The following is a 13,831-nucleotide window of genomic DNA, read 5'->3' on the forward strand; positions in this document are numbered from 1 at the left end:
GTCCTGGCATACTCTGTTATGGCAGCCCGAACGGCGTATTCTATTGAATACAATAGATATATAAATACCTCATTGAGATCCTACTTGCAGTTCTTTTGGGTAAACACCCAGAAGTGGGGTTGCTGGATCACACAGTAATTCAATTTTAATATTTCTGAGGAACCGCCAGCCTGTTCTCCATAGCAGGGGCCCCACTTTGCATCCCCACCAACAGTGAATGAGCATTCTGATTTCTCCACAACCTCACCAACCCTTGCTGCTGTCTGGATTTAGTTTTGTTTTTATATTAACCATCTTAACAGGTGTCGGGTGATATCTCATTGTGGTTTGGATCTGAATTTCCCTAATGCTTGGTCATGTTGAGCATCTGTTCAGGTGCTTTTGGCAACTGGTGTATCTTCTTCGGAAAATTGTTCAAGAAGTCCTTTGACGATTTTTCAACTGCGCTGTTTGCTGTCGATATTGTAGGTGTTCTTTCTATATTCTGGACACTAACCTTCTATCAGATGTATGATTTGCAAATATTTTCTCCCATTCTGTAGGTTGCCTTTCATTCTATTGATGGTGTCCTTTGATGCACAGAAGCTATTAATTTTGAGGTGATCTATTTCTACTTTGTTGCAGGTGCTTTTGGTGTCATAATCAAGGCTTCATTGCCAAATCCAATGTCATGAAGCTCTTCCCGCATGCTGTCTTCTAAGACTTTCTAGTTTCTGCTCTTATATGTAGGTCTGTGACCTGTTCTGAGTTTTTCTCTGTGGTATAAAATTAGGGCCCAACTTCATTCTTCCACATGCTGATCTTCAATGTTCCCAACACCATGCACTGAAAAGATTGTCTTTTCCCATTGAATGGTCTTGGCACTCTTGTCACAAAATCATTTCGCCACATTATGTGAGAGTTTATTTGGAGGCTCTCTATTCCATTTCATTGGTCTATACGTCTGTCTTCATGCCAGCACCATTGTTTTAATTACTATATCTTTGTAATAAGTTTTGAAATCAGGGACCATGAAACATCTTACTTTGTTCTTTTTTCCCCCCAAAATTTGTTTTGGCTACTCAGGATTCCTGGTATTTGCATACAATCCATTTAGAACAGATTTTTCTATCCAAAAAAAAAAGAAAAAGATGCCATTGAGATTTCTGACAAAGATTGTGCTGAATCTGTAGATGACTTTGGATAGTATTGACATCTTGACAATATTGAATCTACTAATCCACACACACGAGATATCTCTCCTCTTATTTGTGTCTTCTGTAATTTCAATCAACAATGTTTTATAGCTCCCTGTGTACCCATGCTTTCCCGTAACCCATTCTGTCACCCACCCTCAACCCCTCTGCTGCTAGGATCCAGGTCCCTCTTCCCTCGGCTCTCTCAAGCTGCCTAATTGTTCTCCCAAGACTTTCAGACTCGTCACTTTCAGGCCATCTCCAAACCTCTGCTTGAAGGGTAATCCCTAAAAGTGTGGGTCTTCTTCTATTACATCGGCCCCTCCCCTAATGCCCTGAGGACCTGGCAATGGCTTCCATACCTGGCCAACTGGAACACGCTGGTGAGATTCCAGACTTGGCCTCCTCTCATGTTTATGTCAGTGGTCTCTGACCCGGTTGCACCTGGGGAGCTTAGGCCCCAGCACAGAAGGGAGTTGATAAGTCCACTGTGAGGTATGGGCATCTCCATCATTCTGCTGATGGCCCAGGTAGCCAATGGCTACCTATTGGGTGACTGTTGGGAGGAGCTATAGCCAGGAGCTTTCCACCAGGCCCCATGGAGACCTCTGCAGTCTTATTTCTGATGTGCTTTGCACCCCCGGTGGGTGCTGTGGTTCTCGTGAACACGGTTGTGTCTTTGGACACAGGACACCATCTCCAGTCCTCACACACCTCAGTTCAAGGCCTGCTCTTTGGCAACCGTCCACCCCTCCCTGGAGAACAGACCCTGCTTTCCTTTAGCCCCTTCCAGGACACAGCCTGGCCCAAGGCCATGCATGAATGGCCAGTGCTGGCTGCCATCCTTCAGATGCTCCAAGCTCTTTGCCCTCCTGGGCTCTGCTGCATTTCCCCCAACCAGCAATCCTGGTTCACAGGTGAACTTCTCTGTGCCTGGCAAAGCCCAATTCACACACTATCTCTGGCAGGGACCCACCCTCAGGCAGAATTCATTATTCTCTTATCTTTAGACGAAGCTTTATCACACAACTGAAGATGGACCTTTATTAAACAACTGTAGACGGACTTATCGTGCCCTATTATGATCCTTTATCAGTCTGTTTCTCTAACTAGACTTTGAATTCATCAGGGGCGAGGGAGACCTATTTCTCTTACTGTTGTCTACCTGCATTTGCCTGGCATGCAGCAGGCACGCAAAGCGTTCGAATCGGCACCCCTTCCCCTGGCCAGCCAGTGCGGGGGGGCCGTACAGGCTGTGCCAATGGGGCCCACATGGCTGCAGTTCACCAGGAAGTGAGGAGGAACCAGATGTGGGTGCTTATCTCCTATTTTAATGAGTACATTCTTCTCTGGTTTCAAATAATCATTACCCTCGAACATTGGTGCAGTACAACAGTTTCCACACGTGACAGCCTTTTCACAAATACTCATTTGTTCCTCACAGAACCATCATGCTCTAGCAACCAAGGCCTCCAGCGGTGAAATGACTCAGGTTAGACAGCCTTGAAAGAGGAAAGATGGGGATGCTGGTCCAGCTCCTATCGCAGGAGGCCTGGAGCCCCGGGGTGACCATGAAGAGGGGCTGCAGCCAGTCCCCTGCAGCTCCTTCTGACCAGTGCGAGCTCATGAAAGCACCAAGCCATCCAACTACGGCTGTGGGCCTGCCTCCCAGCACTGCATGCCTGCTTGGTCGAGCATCCCTACAGGGAAGTCCCCTGGCATGAGTGGCGGGGCTTTGCTGGAAGGCTCCTCCACCCCACATTCCAGGATTCTAATCTTGGCTCTCATCTCTCAGAGCTCACCAAGAAAGAGTGCACACCTTGGAGGCCAGGTATGGGGAAATTTCTAATGGCAGCTATGGCCACAAGGCTATTAGCTGGTGGAATAATTGAGACCTGGCCTCCTAGCTCATTCCAGAAGACCAAGGCTCCTGGAGCCTGGCCTGTTCATGTGATTTCTAAATATTAAACTCTCAGCAGAGCTCCGTGCTTTCCTCACTGATTTATCTTCTCCCTGCCACCCCTGAAACCTCCTTTTCTGGTCTGCCAGCCAGGCCAGTCCTGGCGCTGGGTGGGCATTTTGCTGGCCAATGTTGAGGCGCTAAGAGACATTTAAGACCTGGTTGCTGCCAAGAGACTCTGGGATTGTCATCAGCTGCACATACTCTATTTTAGACCTTGACCATGTGCTCTGGAGATGTATATCAGAATCTTTGGGGAAAGTTAATTTTCAGGATATGGGCCGCTAAAGTCACCTGTCAGGAAAGCATAAGGATAAGAGAGAAAAGCCCTAAGAAAATTCCTGAGATGTGAGTGGACCTTACAAGTAGCCCATTTAACAACCCTTCCATCCCTAACCCTCTTCAGAAATTCAGGCAAAAGCCAACATCCTACCACAAAAAAGATATCAGCAACAGAGCTGTCATTAATCTGCCATTAATGTGCCTTATTAAATCTTCCCCTGGTCCTTGAAGCAGCCCATACCAGTACGGTGGACAAGCAGAACCATGCCAATCTAGAACCAAAGCTGCTGAGAGTCAGAGAGGCTAAACCACTTGGCCAAGCTGGACAACCAGACAGCAGCAAGCAGGCCAGGACCACCTACTCCCAGCTCAGACCTCTTTCTGTTAAGTCCCACCACCTCCTTGGGATGGCTCAGCTCCATTAACCAAAACCACACTTGGTATCAGAGGCTGTGAAGATGTAGAGCTCTTCCTTGCAAAATGGGTATCGTGGGTACAGTACACCCTCAGGGGGAAGACAAGGATGCGTGAGGATTTGTGCAGTTCAGTGATTCATTCCCCGAAACAGCTTACAATGCTTTCTCTTTGAGGCCTACTCCAAATGAAAAGTAATTCTCCTGATAGCAGAACCACCCCCACCAAATGCCACCACTCCCCAATGTGGCAGGTTTACAGTCTGTGTGGTTTGGGGTCTTATTTGCAGCTCTCCCACTCCTCTGGCAGTTATCCCAAACTGATCTGTGAACTCCTGAAGGACGGAGGCTGTCTTACTCATGGTTTAGCTTTGAGAGAAGGTGTGAGGTAAGTGGGTATTGATCAGATGCGGTCTGGCCCTTCAGTATTCCTGATCTGATGCTTCATCTTACAAAACTCCTTTGTTGATGCAGCTGGGACGCCCCGGGGCAGAAGCCTGACAAAAGCACAAATACAGGACAAACAGAAAGGCTGCCAATGTCAGGGGCCCATAGCCTGCACCTGAGGGCCGACTAAGGGTTTTAGATATCAGGGTCATGATAGAACATTCCAGTGCAGTTACCAGCAGGCTGATTCCTACTGCGGAAGGAACACATCTGGGATGGTTTTCATTCTCCGCTCCTGCGGAGCAGACCTGAGTACACAGAGCAGCATTGACACTGGGAGCCACCCCGGGCTTGGGGACAGCTGATGGTGGGCGCCGTCAGGGGAACAGCTGGGTCCTGCATCCCTCCATACTCGAGAACACCACCTGAGCAGGAGTAAGGAGCCAGGAGGCTGACTTCCAGCCTCAACTCTGTTGTTCACTGTCGGGAATGGGCAGTTGCAGGGAGAGGGGGCGGCAGGGGCGGTCTCAGGTATGTTGAGTTCACTTTTTCATCTGTCAAGTGAGAGGGTATAACTAGAAGATTCCAGAAGAGGCCTCTGAGCTCCCAGTCTTGGTGTTTATCGCTGAACTAAACATCATCCTGGGATCCTGGGAATGCTTTATTTTATTTTTTTAAGAATTTATTTATCCATGAGAGACACACAGAGAGAGGCAGAGACACAGAGGGAGAAGCAGGCTCCCCGAGGGGAGCACAATGCAGGGCTCAATCCCAGGACCCCAGGATCACACCCTGAGCCGAAGGCAGATGCTCAACCACTGAGCCACCCAGGTGTTCCCCTGGGAGCACTTTGGAGCAGGACTGCTAGCTTGAAAATAAACTGCAGCTTCTCACTGTCTATGATTAGTCATAAAAATAATTTTTTTCTACTCTCAGACTGCCAAATCATCTCCACTGCTTTCAAAGCTCAGTGTTTGGGGGCAGAGTCTCCCCGATGTGGGCTGCTCCGGTGGAGGGCTGGGGGCATGTCCTGTGCTCCCTTATAGGTACCTCAGCCATGAGTTGGTTAAGACCCAGCTGCACTTCTTTCTATCCTGACGAACCTCTTCACCTGCTTTCTAAGAGCTGACCTCTGGTTACTCAGTGGGTTTCTAAGGTCCTCCCAATTTCAAGCACCTGGGTAATGGGCACAAATGCCAGGTGCATCCTCACGATGCTCAGTACGCTTCCTGGAAAGCTATGACTAAGCGTCCTCAAAATCAGCAGGAGACAGTTGCTTGGGTCCCACACAGGACACCCCTGCCCCGCTGGTCTCCCCGGCTGTCCCTGTCCCCATCACTCCATGGGACAGCCTCGTCAGGAGCCTGAGGTCCTGTGGCTTGAGGTCCATCCCTCGCAGTGAGGCCTTGGCAAGAAGCTCAGGCGGAAGGCACAAGTAAGGTGTCTCCAGATGGACCGGGTTTGCGCAATCCCTCAAAACCGCCCAACAGGCAGTTCTTGGTACCAAGGTGGGGGGTGGTGGCCAGAACCATGGTCAATTGGAGCCTTTGAAAAACATTTGCATTATATAACTGCTCTCAGAAAAATAAGGAACAAACCCTGAATTGCTGGAACTCGGCAAAAGGGGCGGGACGGGGGCCAAATTAGGGAAAGCCTAAACTTAACTCTCGGAGAAGGTCCAGAGTTCTTTATTTTCCACAGAGGACTCGTGGTTTCTGACTGCAGTCTGAGAGACTTCCTGATGTAGAAGAGAAAAGTAAACCACTATTTCTCACTCCTGCTGCCACCCTGCCAGCCCCGTGCCCCCCACCTGAGGGTCCCGACTGAGGCACACAGCCGGCTTGAGCTACCCCACTGACCACCCTGGGCCTCTGTGCCAAGGAAAGTACTTCAGCTGTGGCTCTGGGCTGGCCCTTCTCCAAAGGAAGGAGCCCTGGGCCCTGGACAAGGTCAAAGTACGGCGCCTGGCCCTGCCCCAGCGCTAAGGACGTACCTCGTCCTGCTGCTCTTCCCACTCCCCACCCCCCCCCCCCAATCTCCCACAGTGGCTTCCCTAGCTCGACATCAGCAGCACACAGCAAAGCCTTCTCTCACAGCACCCTCACACTGAGGTGGCCAAGAAGCCTCCGCTCGCCCTCAGCTGTCGTGTGCAGAGGATTGTTTTCACCTCCAGGAGCTGTGGGTGTTCCATCTGTAAAGTGAGGCTGGATGGCAGGTACCGTGCAGTGTGGGGTTTGTGAGGGCCATTGGCCAAGGACATATCTGGTTTCAGCAGTCACGACTGGAGGACACGGGACATCACCAGAACACGGTCCCAAGTCCCAGGTCAACTGTCACAACCTGGGAAGCCCGGGTGGTCTGTTATGCCCCACTCAACCTAGGCCTGAAATCAATTTGCAAACGTTCTGTAAAGATACCAGCTGCAGAGATACCTGGGTGGCTCAGCTGCTGAGCGTCTGCCTTTGGCTCAGGTCATGATCCCAGGGTCCTGGGATTGAGTCCTGCATCGGGCTCCCTGCAGGGAGCCTTTGTCTCCCTTTGCCTGTGTCTCTGCCTCTCTCTCTGTGTTTCTCATGAATAAATAAATAAAATCTTAAATTAAAAAAAAATAAGACAAGGTACCAGGGTGGCTCAATCGGTTAAGCATCTGTTAAGGTTCTGGGATCAAGCCCTGCGTTGGGTTCCCTGCTCAATGGGGAGCCTGCCTCCTCCTCTCTTATTTAAATAAATAAATAAATAAACAAACAAACAAATAAATAAATAATAAATAAGACACTAGCTGCTCCTCCTTATAATTAGAAAGCCACCTTGACCCCATCCTCATGCTGAAAGACAGGGTGATTGATAACTTGTGTGAGCAGTTCTAAAGAGGGATAACCAAGGGCCAGCTGCTCTTGCTCTCTTCTTGTCAAAAGGTAGCTGGGCCTCGCCCTGCTTTAAGGTAGGCAGCCTTTGCTTGACTAGTATGAAGGTCCCCACGGACTCCTGGCCTTACAGCTGAGGACTCTGTGCAGAGGGGACGGTGGCTCCAATGCAGCCTCCAGGGACCTGTGTTCTGGAAGGCCTGAAGACCCCCAATCTGCATGCCCAGGGCCCCTTCCCCATCCCCTGCTTGCTCAGGTCCCAGAGCAACCCCTTAAAGGTACACACATTGCAGGCCAGGTTGAATCTGGCCTCTGCAAACTTCTGTCGAGGATTAGAATCTAGAATCAACCCTGTTTGCTGTCTTCTCCCAACCCAGGAGGGAGGAGGCAGGCAAGGGCTGGGAAGGCCCCGGAGATGGTGAGGGGCAAGGCTCAGGTCTGGGGCAACCACCTCCCCTGGGCTACCAACGGTGTGACCTGGATAGCAGGTTGCTGCCTCAGTCCAGAACAATCCACATCTCCACAGGTGGTATCTCTGGCCCAAGCCAGGGGATGAGAGGGGGGAGATGTCACAGAAGGGGGAGCTGTGGGCTCTGGCAACCAAGTGCCATCACAGAATCCGTGACGGCTTGTCTCACTTTGGCCAGGCCATAGCTCCAGTGACTCAGCCAAGCACCAATCCAGATGCTGCTGTGAAGGTCCCTGGAGATAAGCATCTATGGTCACTGACTTTACATAAAGGAGATGATTCTCCCTAAAGTGAGTGGGTTTCACCCAATCAAATGAAGGCCTTGGAAGAAAAAGAGGTTTTCAAAAGAAGAAGGAATCCTGCCCCAAGACCTCGGCATCAGGTCCTGCCTACGCCTCTACCTGCCCACCTACCCCGGGGATTTAGGGCTTGGCAGCCCCACACACACAGTAGCTAAGTCCTCAAAACAAACCCCTTCATGTGTGGATATATAGAATATTATATATGTTTCTATATTAGTTATATATTATGTACACTTATTGTATTAACTTGTAATAATCCATATTAAGGATACACAACATAGATACATATATTAAGGACATATAATAAACATATTATTATGAAACATTAGTTAATAACATGTAATGTTAATGTCAATATGTGTATACAGAGAATATGTATTGGACACATATCTCTCTTCCTTCTTGTTTCCCTGGAGAGTCATTGAGGGGGGCCAGCCCTAGATAAGGATCCAGGCAGCAGGGGCAGCTATGGAGAGACTCTTGGCGACCCCCAGGAAGGAGACTGGGGCCCAGGGAGGGGATCTCTATACACACAGCTGAGCCTTAACTTTGCCAAGGGATACCAGAAATCCCCAAAGGAAGTCCAGGATCCTGGACGAGAGGATGAAGACAGATAGGAAAGGTTGTCCATCCCAGCAGAGTTGAGTGAAAAACAGGAAGCAACCCCGATAGGCCCATTCTGACTGTCCAGGAAGAACCTGTGCCACACACACAAAGAGCAGCAGATTTAGGAAAGCCCCACAGTCATCCCCTCAGGCATCACCTGTGACATGAACACAGTCACTCTTCTTAGGCCACTGGCCGGCTGAGTGTCATGAAAATGCCCGCCAGGCACCTGCTCACGCTGTATTTTGTCTACGGGCCCCTCTCCCTCAGATACCAGCAGTCGGTTGACAGTGAGGACCTTGTTTGGGTCACTTGAGCGACTCATTCCTCCACAGTGCCAGGCACACAGCAGGACTCAAATGAGAATTTGTCTTTCCCTGAAACAAAACCAATCCTGGCAAAGGTGCTAATACGCTGGCTCGTTTGTACTGAGGTACTGGGGAACTATGACGGCTCAGAGTATGGTCAACACCAAGGTCTTATGATAAGGCAATGACCTCCCAGGGCATATCTTGGATTGCTCAGGCCTCCTAGGGGTGAGTACAGATTGAAACTGTGAGCCATCTGGGAGAGGATGGATAGCCCTTCATTTCTAGGGCTGTTTTCAGCTCTGACATTTTACTCTTTTGCTAAGACAAATCTTGAGATGAGGTTTGAAAAGACCAAATCTGGGTTTCTGAAGAGGGTTTAATTATGCACAAGTAAATGCCACACCACTGACCAACACTGTGGCATTGAACCCTCTGTGGGTGCCCTGCACTGCCTGGCCAGCTGGGTGACTCTAGTCACGGGGGCGCCCACCCTTTTGTGCTGCCGTCACGAGGAAAAACAACAACGAGGGAAAGTGGAGGTGCTGCTGGGTCCCTGTCCCACAGACCCAAAGGGCCCTGTGTCAGACTCGAGACCTACCCCCTCCTGGCCTAGCACCCTGCAGGCAGTGCTGGCACTACAGGGAAAACCAGATGGTTTGGGTCTGTGCTGGAAGGCAAACTGCAGGAGGGACACCGCAAATTAGAGCCAAACTGGGCACGCAGGGAACATTTTTATAAGGTCACAGAGCTGCTGGCTGGTCCTGAGACACACCCTCCTGTCTACAGGAGAGTCTTGTGCAAGCGTCAGGCTCAGAGACCTCATTTCTGTTCCCAACCACGTCCCCAGCGAGGCTCTGGGGCTTGGCCCAGCGGCTGAGCCGATATCCACAAAGGTTGCCAGCTCAGAAATTCCAGAATATCAAACATCCATATTTATAACACCATGTATCAAAAGCTCCTTCCTACTTTCCGCAGATGCCCAAGGATGCCTCCTCCACGCCTACTGGCTGTGCCACCCACCTGCTCTGGGCCAGCATGGTACAAGGTGTTCAGAGCAAGCAGCAAACACCAAGGACGTAAAAGGAATTCAAAGGCCTCCCTGCACTAAAGCATAATAAAGAAAGGTGCTTTTATTTGTTTATCCCTGGGTGAACTGGCTGCTCCAGAAGCACCTGGCCACAGTTTTCAAACGAAGAGTCCAAACCCACCAGCAGATCATAACATCAACTTAGTGGATTATACACAACCATCAAAATATGAATGAATAAACCTAAACAAAATAAGGATGCCTTGCATTGTTTCATAAAAGTTTTGATCACACAAACGGACATAGAATAAAACGTGCATCTTACTGCACCATGGACAAGAGGACCTGCACAGTTGTGCCCTGGATAATCTTTGAAGCAGTGCAGTTAAATTTCAGAGGGGCTGACCCCCTGTCCCTCCAGATGTCAGGAGAGTGGGGAACCATGAACACCATCTGTTTCCCTCTGTCCTGGCTGGAGCCTTCTGACCTCTTCTAGTATTTTGCGCTCGGATATATGCATGGAGTAAACAGACGGAGAGAGAACCACATATCTTTACTGTCGCGGGAGGAGGGTGATTTCTTCCCTGCTTCCCTTTCCTCCAACCCCACCTGTGTGCCTGCCCTGGCCCTGTGATTGGCAGGCACTGCTGCTCTGACCCAGCATGGGCAGCTTGGCTTCTGGCAACCCCAGCGGTCCTGACCACCAGTGGACCCAGAAGAGCAATTATGCCCTTGGGGTCTCAGTGGGTGGTTACCCCAGGTATCTGTCAGCACCTGTACCTACCTGGCCCAGATCTGCTGCAGAGCCCCTGCTCTACTGACACCTAAACCCAGGGAAATGATGCAGTCATAGCATATTACAGTTGGAAAAGCTCAGAAATCTTCAAGTCGATGGATCCCCTTCTAGCCCAGGTGGGGTGTCCAGAGAGATCTGATGGAGCTGCTCAAAGCCACGTGGCACAATCATGAACCACATCCTAGTATTGTGACTTCCAGCCACATTATCATTCTGTCACACTCTGCTCTTTTTAGCTGATTTTGACTTTCTAGCTTATGTTTCTATTACATAAGAGGACAGCAAGACCATCTTAGAGTCGCCGTGCAGCATAAGCCCCCAGAGTGGGCCCGTAGTAAATGTCAGTCGTCACCAGCCTAGGAGGCCATCCTCCAGGGGAAGTGTGTTGGCATTTTCACATCTTTCTTCCAGCGACCAACCCGCTGGTTCCAAAACGCCCTTCTCTGTCATTCTTGGGCTCTGTGTGAATTTGTTACTTCCTGGAATCCTCCACATCCATGTCACGGCCATCGGGCTGGGCAGCTGCTCCAAGGACTTACCAGAACCACAGAAACCTCCATGTCCTGCTGATTGAAGGCTGGTGGGTGCTCTGCACAAAGGGGCTCTGGGCGCTGCCCACCTGAGCCTGGCGCAGGGGGTGAGTGGAGCTCGGGGGGCCAGGGGACGGCATCTCAACACTTCCCTTTCCATCCAGGGCAGGGCCTGCCGAGGCCACATCAGGCTCACACCGCGCTGCTCCACACAGGAAAGGACCAGAATTCTCAGGCAGAATGAGATGCAGAGCTCGTGACATCAGAGGGTCCCAGGGACCCCATCCTGGGCCCGAGTTGTCCCCAGGGTAAGTTAATAACACCCAAAATGACCACATGACTAGCTCTTTTTACAATTTACGTTCTGGTCCTGTTTACTTAGTTCCTGTTGTTAAAAAAGCAGCTGAACTGGGTCTATGCCCCCTTCCATGATAGACCTGGGTACAAACTTCTGCCCCGACCCAGTGTGTCAACTGGAACCTCACCTCCTGTGTCTCGTCCTCAGTCCCCCATTTGAGATAGAGGGTGTTCAGGCTCAAACCCTAAAGATCCCCTAAGCACCCTCCAAACCCCCCAATTCTGTTCTGGGCCATCCCTATTCCCAGCCCTGTGACGAGAGCACGCCTTTCCACACACCTGGGCTGTACGTCCCCACCTGGCATGGGGTCTGGCCCCAGACACCAGTAAGTCAGAGCCACCATGGGGTGGCAGAAGGGGAAACAGGCATTTTTAGGGCCCGTTGCTCTGACACTGTAACAGTAGATAGTGGAGTAAACAGACTGTCGTGGGAGGTGGGTCAACTATGGGCTTTGGTTAATGACAATAATAATGTATTAATAAAAGCTCATCAATTGTAACAAACATACCTCATAGTGCAAGCTGTTAATAAGGGATACTGGCAAGGAGAGGAAGGCGGTGTGTGAGAACTCTCTGTACTTTCCGTACAATTGTTCTATAAATCTAGAACTGCTCAAAAAAGCTCTACTAATGAAAAAAAAAAAAAAAAGCATAGCAACAAGTGGCTAGGGCTGGCTTCAGTACCACAGGCCAACCAATCACCCATCACTCCAGGGTCGGCATCCATCCTCTGTTGTTAGCATCAGGAGACAGAAGGAAGCCTGCGGTCTAGCTGAGGGGGCCTGCCTGCAGCTCCTCTGAGAGACCCACACATCACTCCACATGGGGACAGGAGCTGGAGCGTGCTCACTTCACCCGACATCCATGGCCCTCAGGGCTTCCAGAATTCAGGGGAGCAGGTGCATGCCCAGAGTCGGGGCCCTGAGCGGAGGGGATCTCGTCTAAAGCTCCTGGCAGAAAAGATACATGAGGAGATATAGTGACCGGCAGAAAAGATACATGAGGATACAGTGACCAGTGGGGTTAGGGAGCAAGAGCACTAACAAGTTCTGAGAGCCCAGGTCCCCTCTGTCAGGCCAAGCTGGCCAACATCGGACCCAGTGGTGAGGCTCGGGCCTTCGTGCTCCAGATGGAAACAGGTGCCAGCCGGAGTCACCAGGCAGCCGCACAATGTGTGGAGTGGGTGGACAAATCCCAGCACCGGCCTGGAGACTGAGTGGACACAGAGAAACACATGGCCCCTGGTCAGGGACTCAAAGCCACAAAGCATGGTACTAACGAAGCCAAACGAGGAATTTGCTAAGTTTCTTGTTTGTTTTTTGCTGCCAACAAACCCATTCCATTCTGGAGGGGCTCATTATATAAGTACAGGAGGGAAGAAAAATGCTGGACAGGAGGCCAAAGTCACTAGAACAGCAGAAACTTCTAGATCAGCTGCTACCACCGCAGGGAGTCAGGTACAAAACACAGGGGTTGTTTGAGGCTCTGCATTTTCAAGGAAGGAAAAAAGCCTGCTTCTCACATCCTAAGAACTAGGTTAAAAGTCATCATATCCTACCTAGGAGGACCCGGTCACTGACATGTCCCTGTGCGTAGCACGTGTCCCCAGACCACCCTGTCTCCCCGTGCCCAGGATGGGGCTAGGAAGAAACATGTTCCTGAGCATGTCCTCCGCCTTTCTCATCCACTCCCTGCTGGAGTGCTTTGGGACCTTTATCTCTTGCTGAAAAAGCACAGAGGATGCTAGACTGGGTCCTGTGGGGATATTCCTAAAGCCAGAGAATCCCTTGGGATTGTCTGTCCCTTAACAAGGCCAGCCCCTTGTTTTCACTTGTGATCACCACCAGTGTGTCTGGGCAGCGTCTGGACCACATATTCTCTGCCCTTTATACATATGAGGCCCCGGGGGACACCTCCCTCTGTGTGCAAAGCACTGAGCTTCCCACTCCGGATCTTCGCCCCCAGAACTGAGTGGACTCTGACCTTCCAGGACCACCGTGGGGATGATCTGCAGGAGCAGCACATCCTTGGGGAGGTCCACAGAGAAGAAGGGGAAACCCCATAGGCAGAGAGGGAAACCAGAGCTTCCAGGGACGTTCCCTGCTGCCCTTCCTCCTGCGCACACGGCCCCACTTTTGTGGTTTCATGGACAGAATTGAAGAGCACACAGGCCAGCTTTCCCTGGCCTAGAGAATGAAATCACAACGAACAGGAGCCTTCCTGGCTGAAACCTTTAGGGTCGCCACATCCCTAGCCTGGTGCACTGAGTACACCCAGGACATGTGCAACCGGCCTACACACTGTCGCCAGAACTTTGAATGTTATTGCATGCAAAGGATTTTTTTATGCATT

At 50.6% G+C, this 13,831-nt stretch overlaps 1 protein-coding gene across 29 annotated transcripts in view; it reads right to left on the bottom strand.

Annotated features, from left to right (window-relative positions):
- PRKAG2 (protein kinase AMP-activated non-catalytic subunit gamma 2) overlaps nt 1–13,831 on the bottom strand; it is a 268,436-nt gene that overhangs the window by 192,074 nt on the left and 62,531 nt on the right. The window lies entirely within an intron of this gene.

Source organism: Vulpes vulpes, chromosome 7 (assembly GCF_048418805.1).
Source record: "Vulpes vulpes isolate BD-2025 chromosome 7, VulVul3, whole genome shotgun sequence".
Lineage (NCBI taxonomy): Eukaryota > Metazoa > Chordata > Mammalia > Carnivora > Canidae > Vulpes > Vulpes vulpes.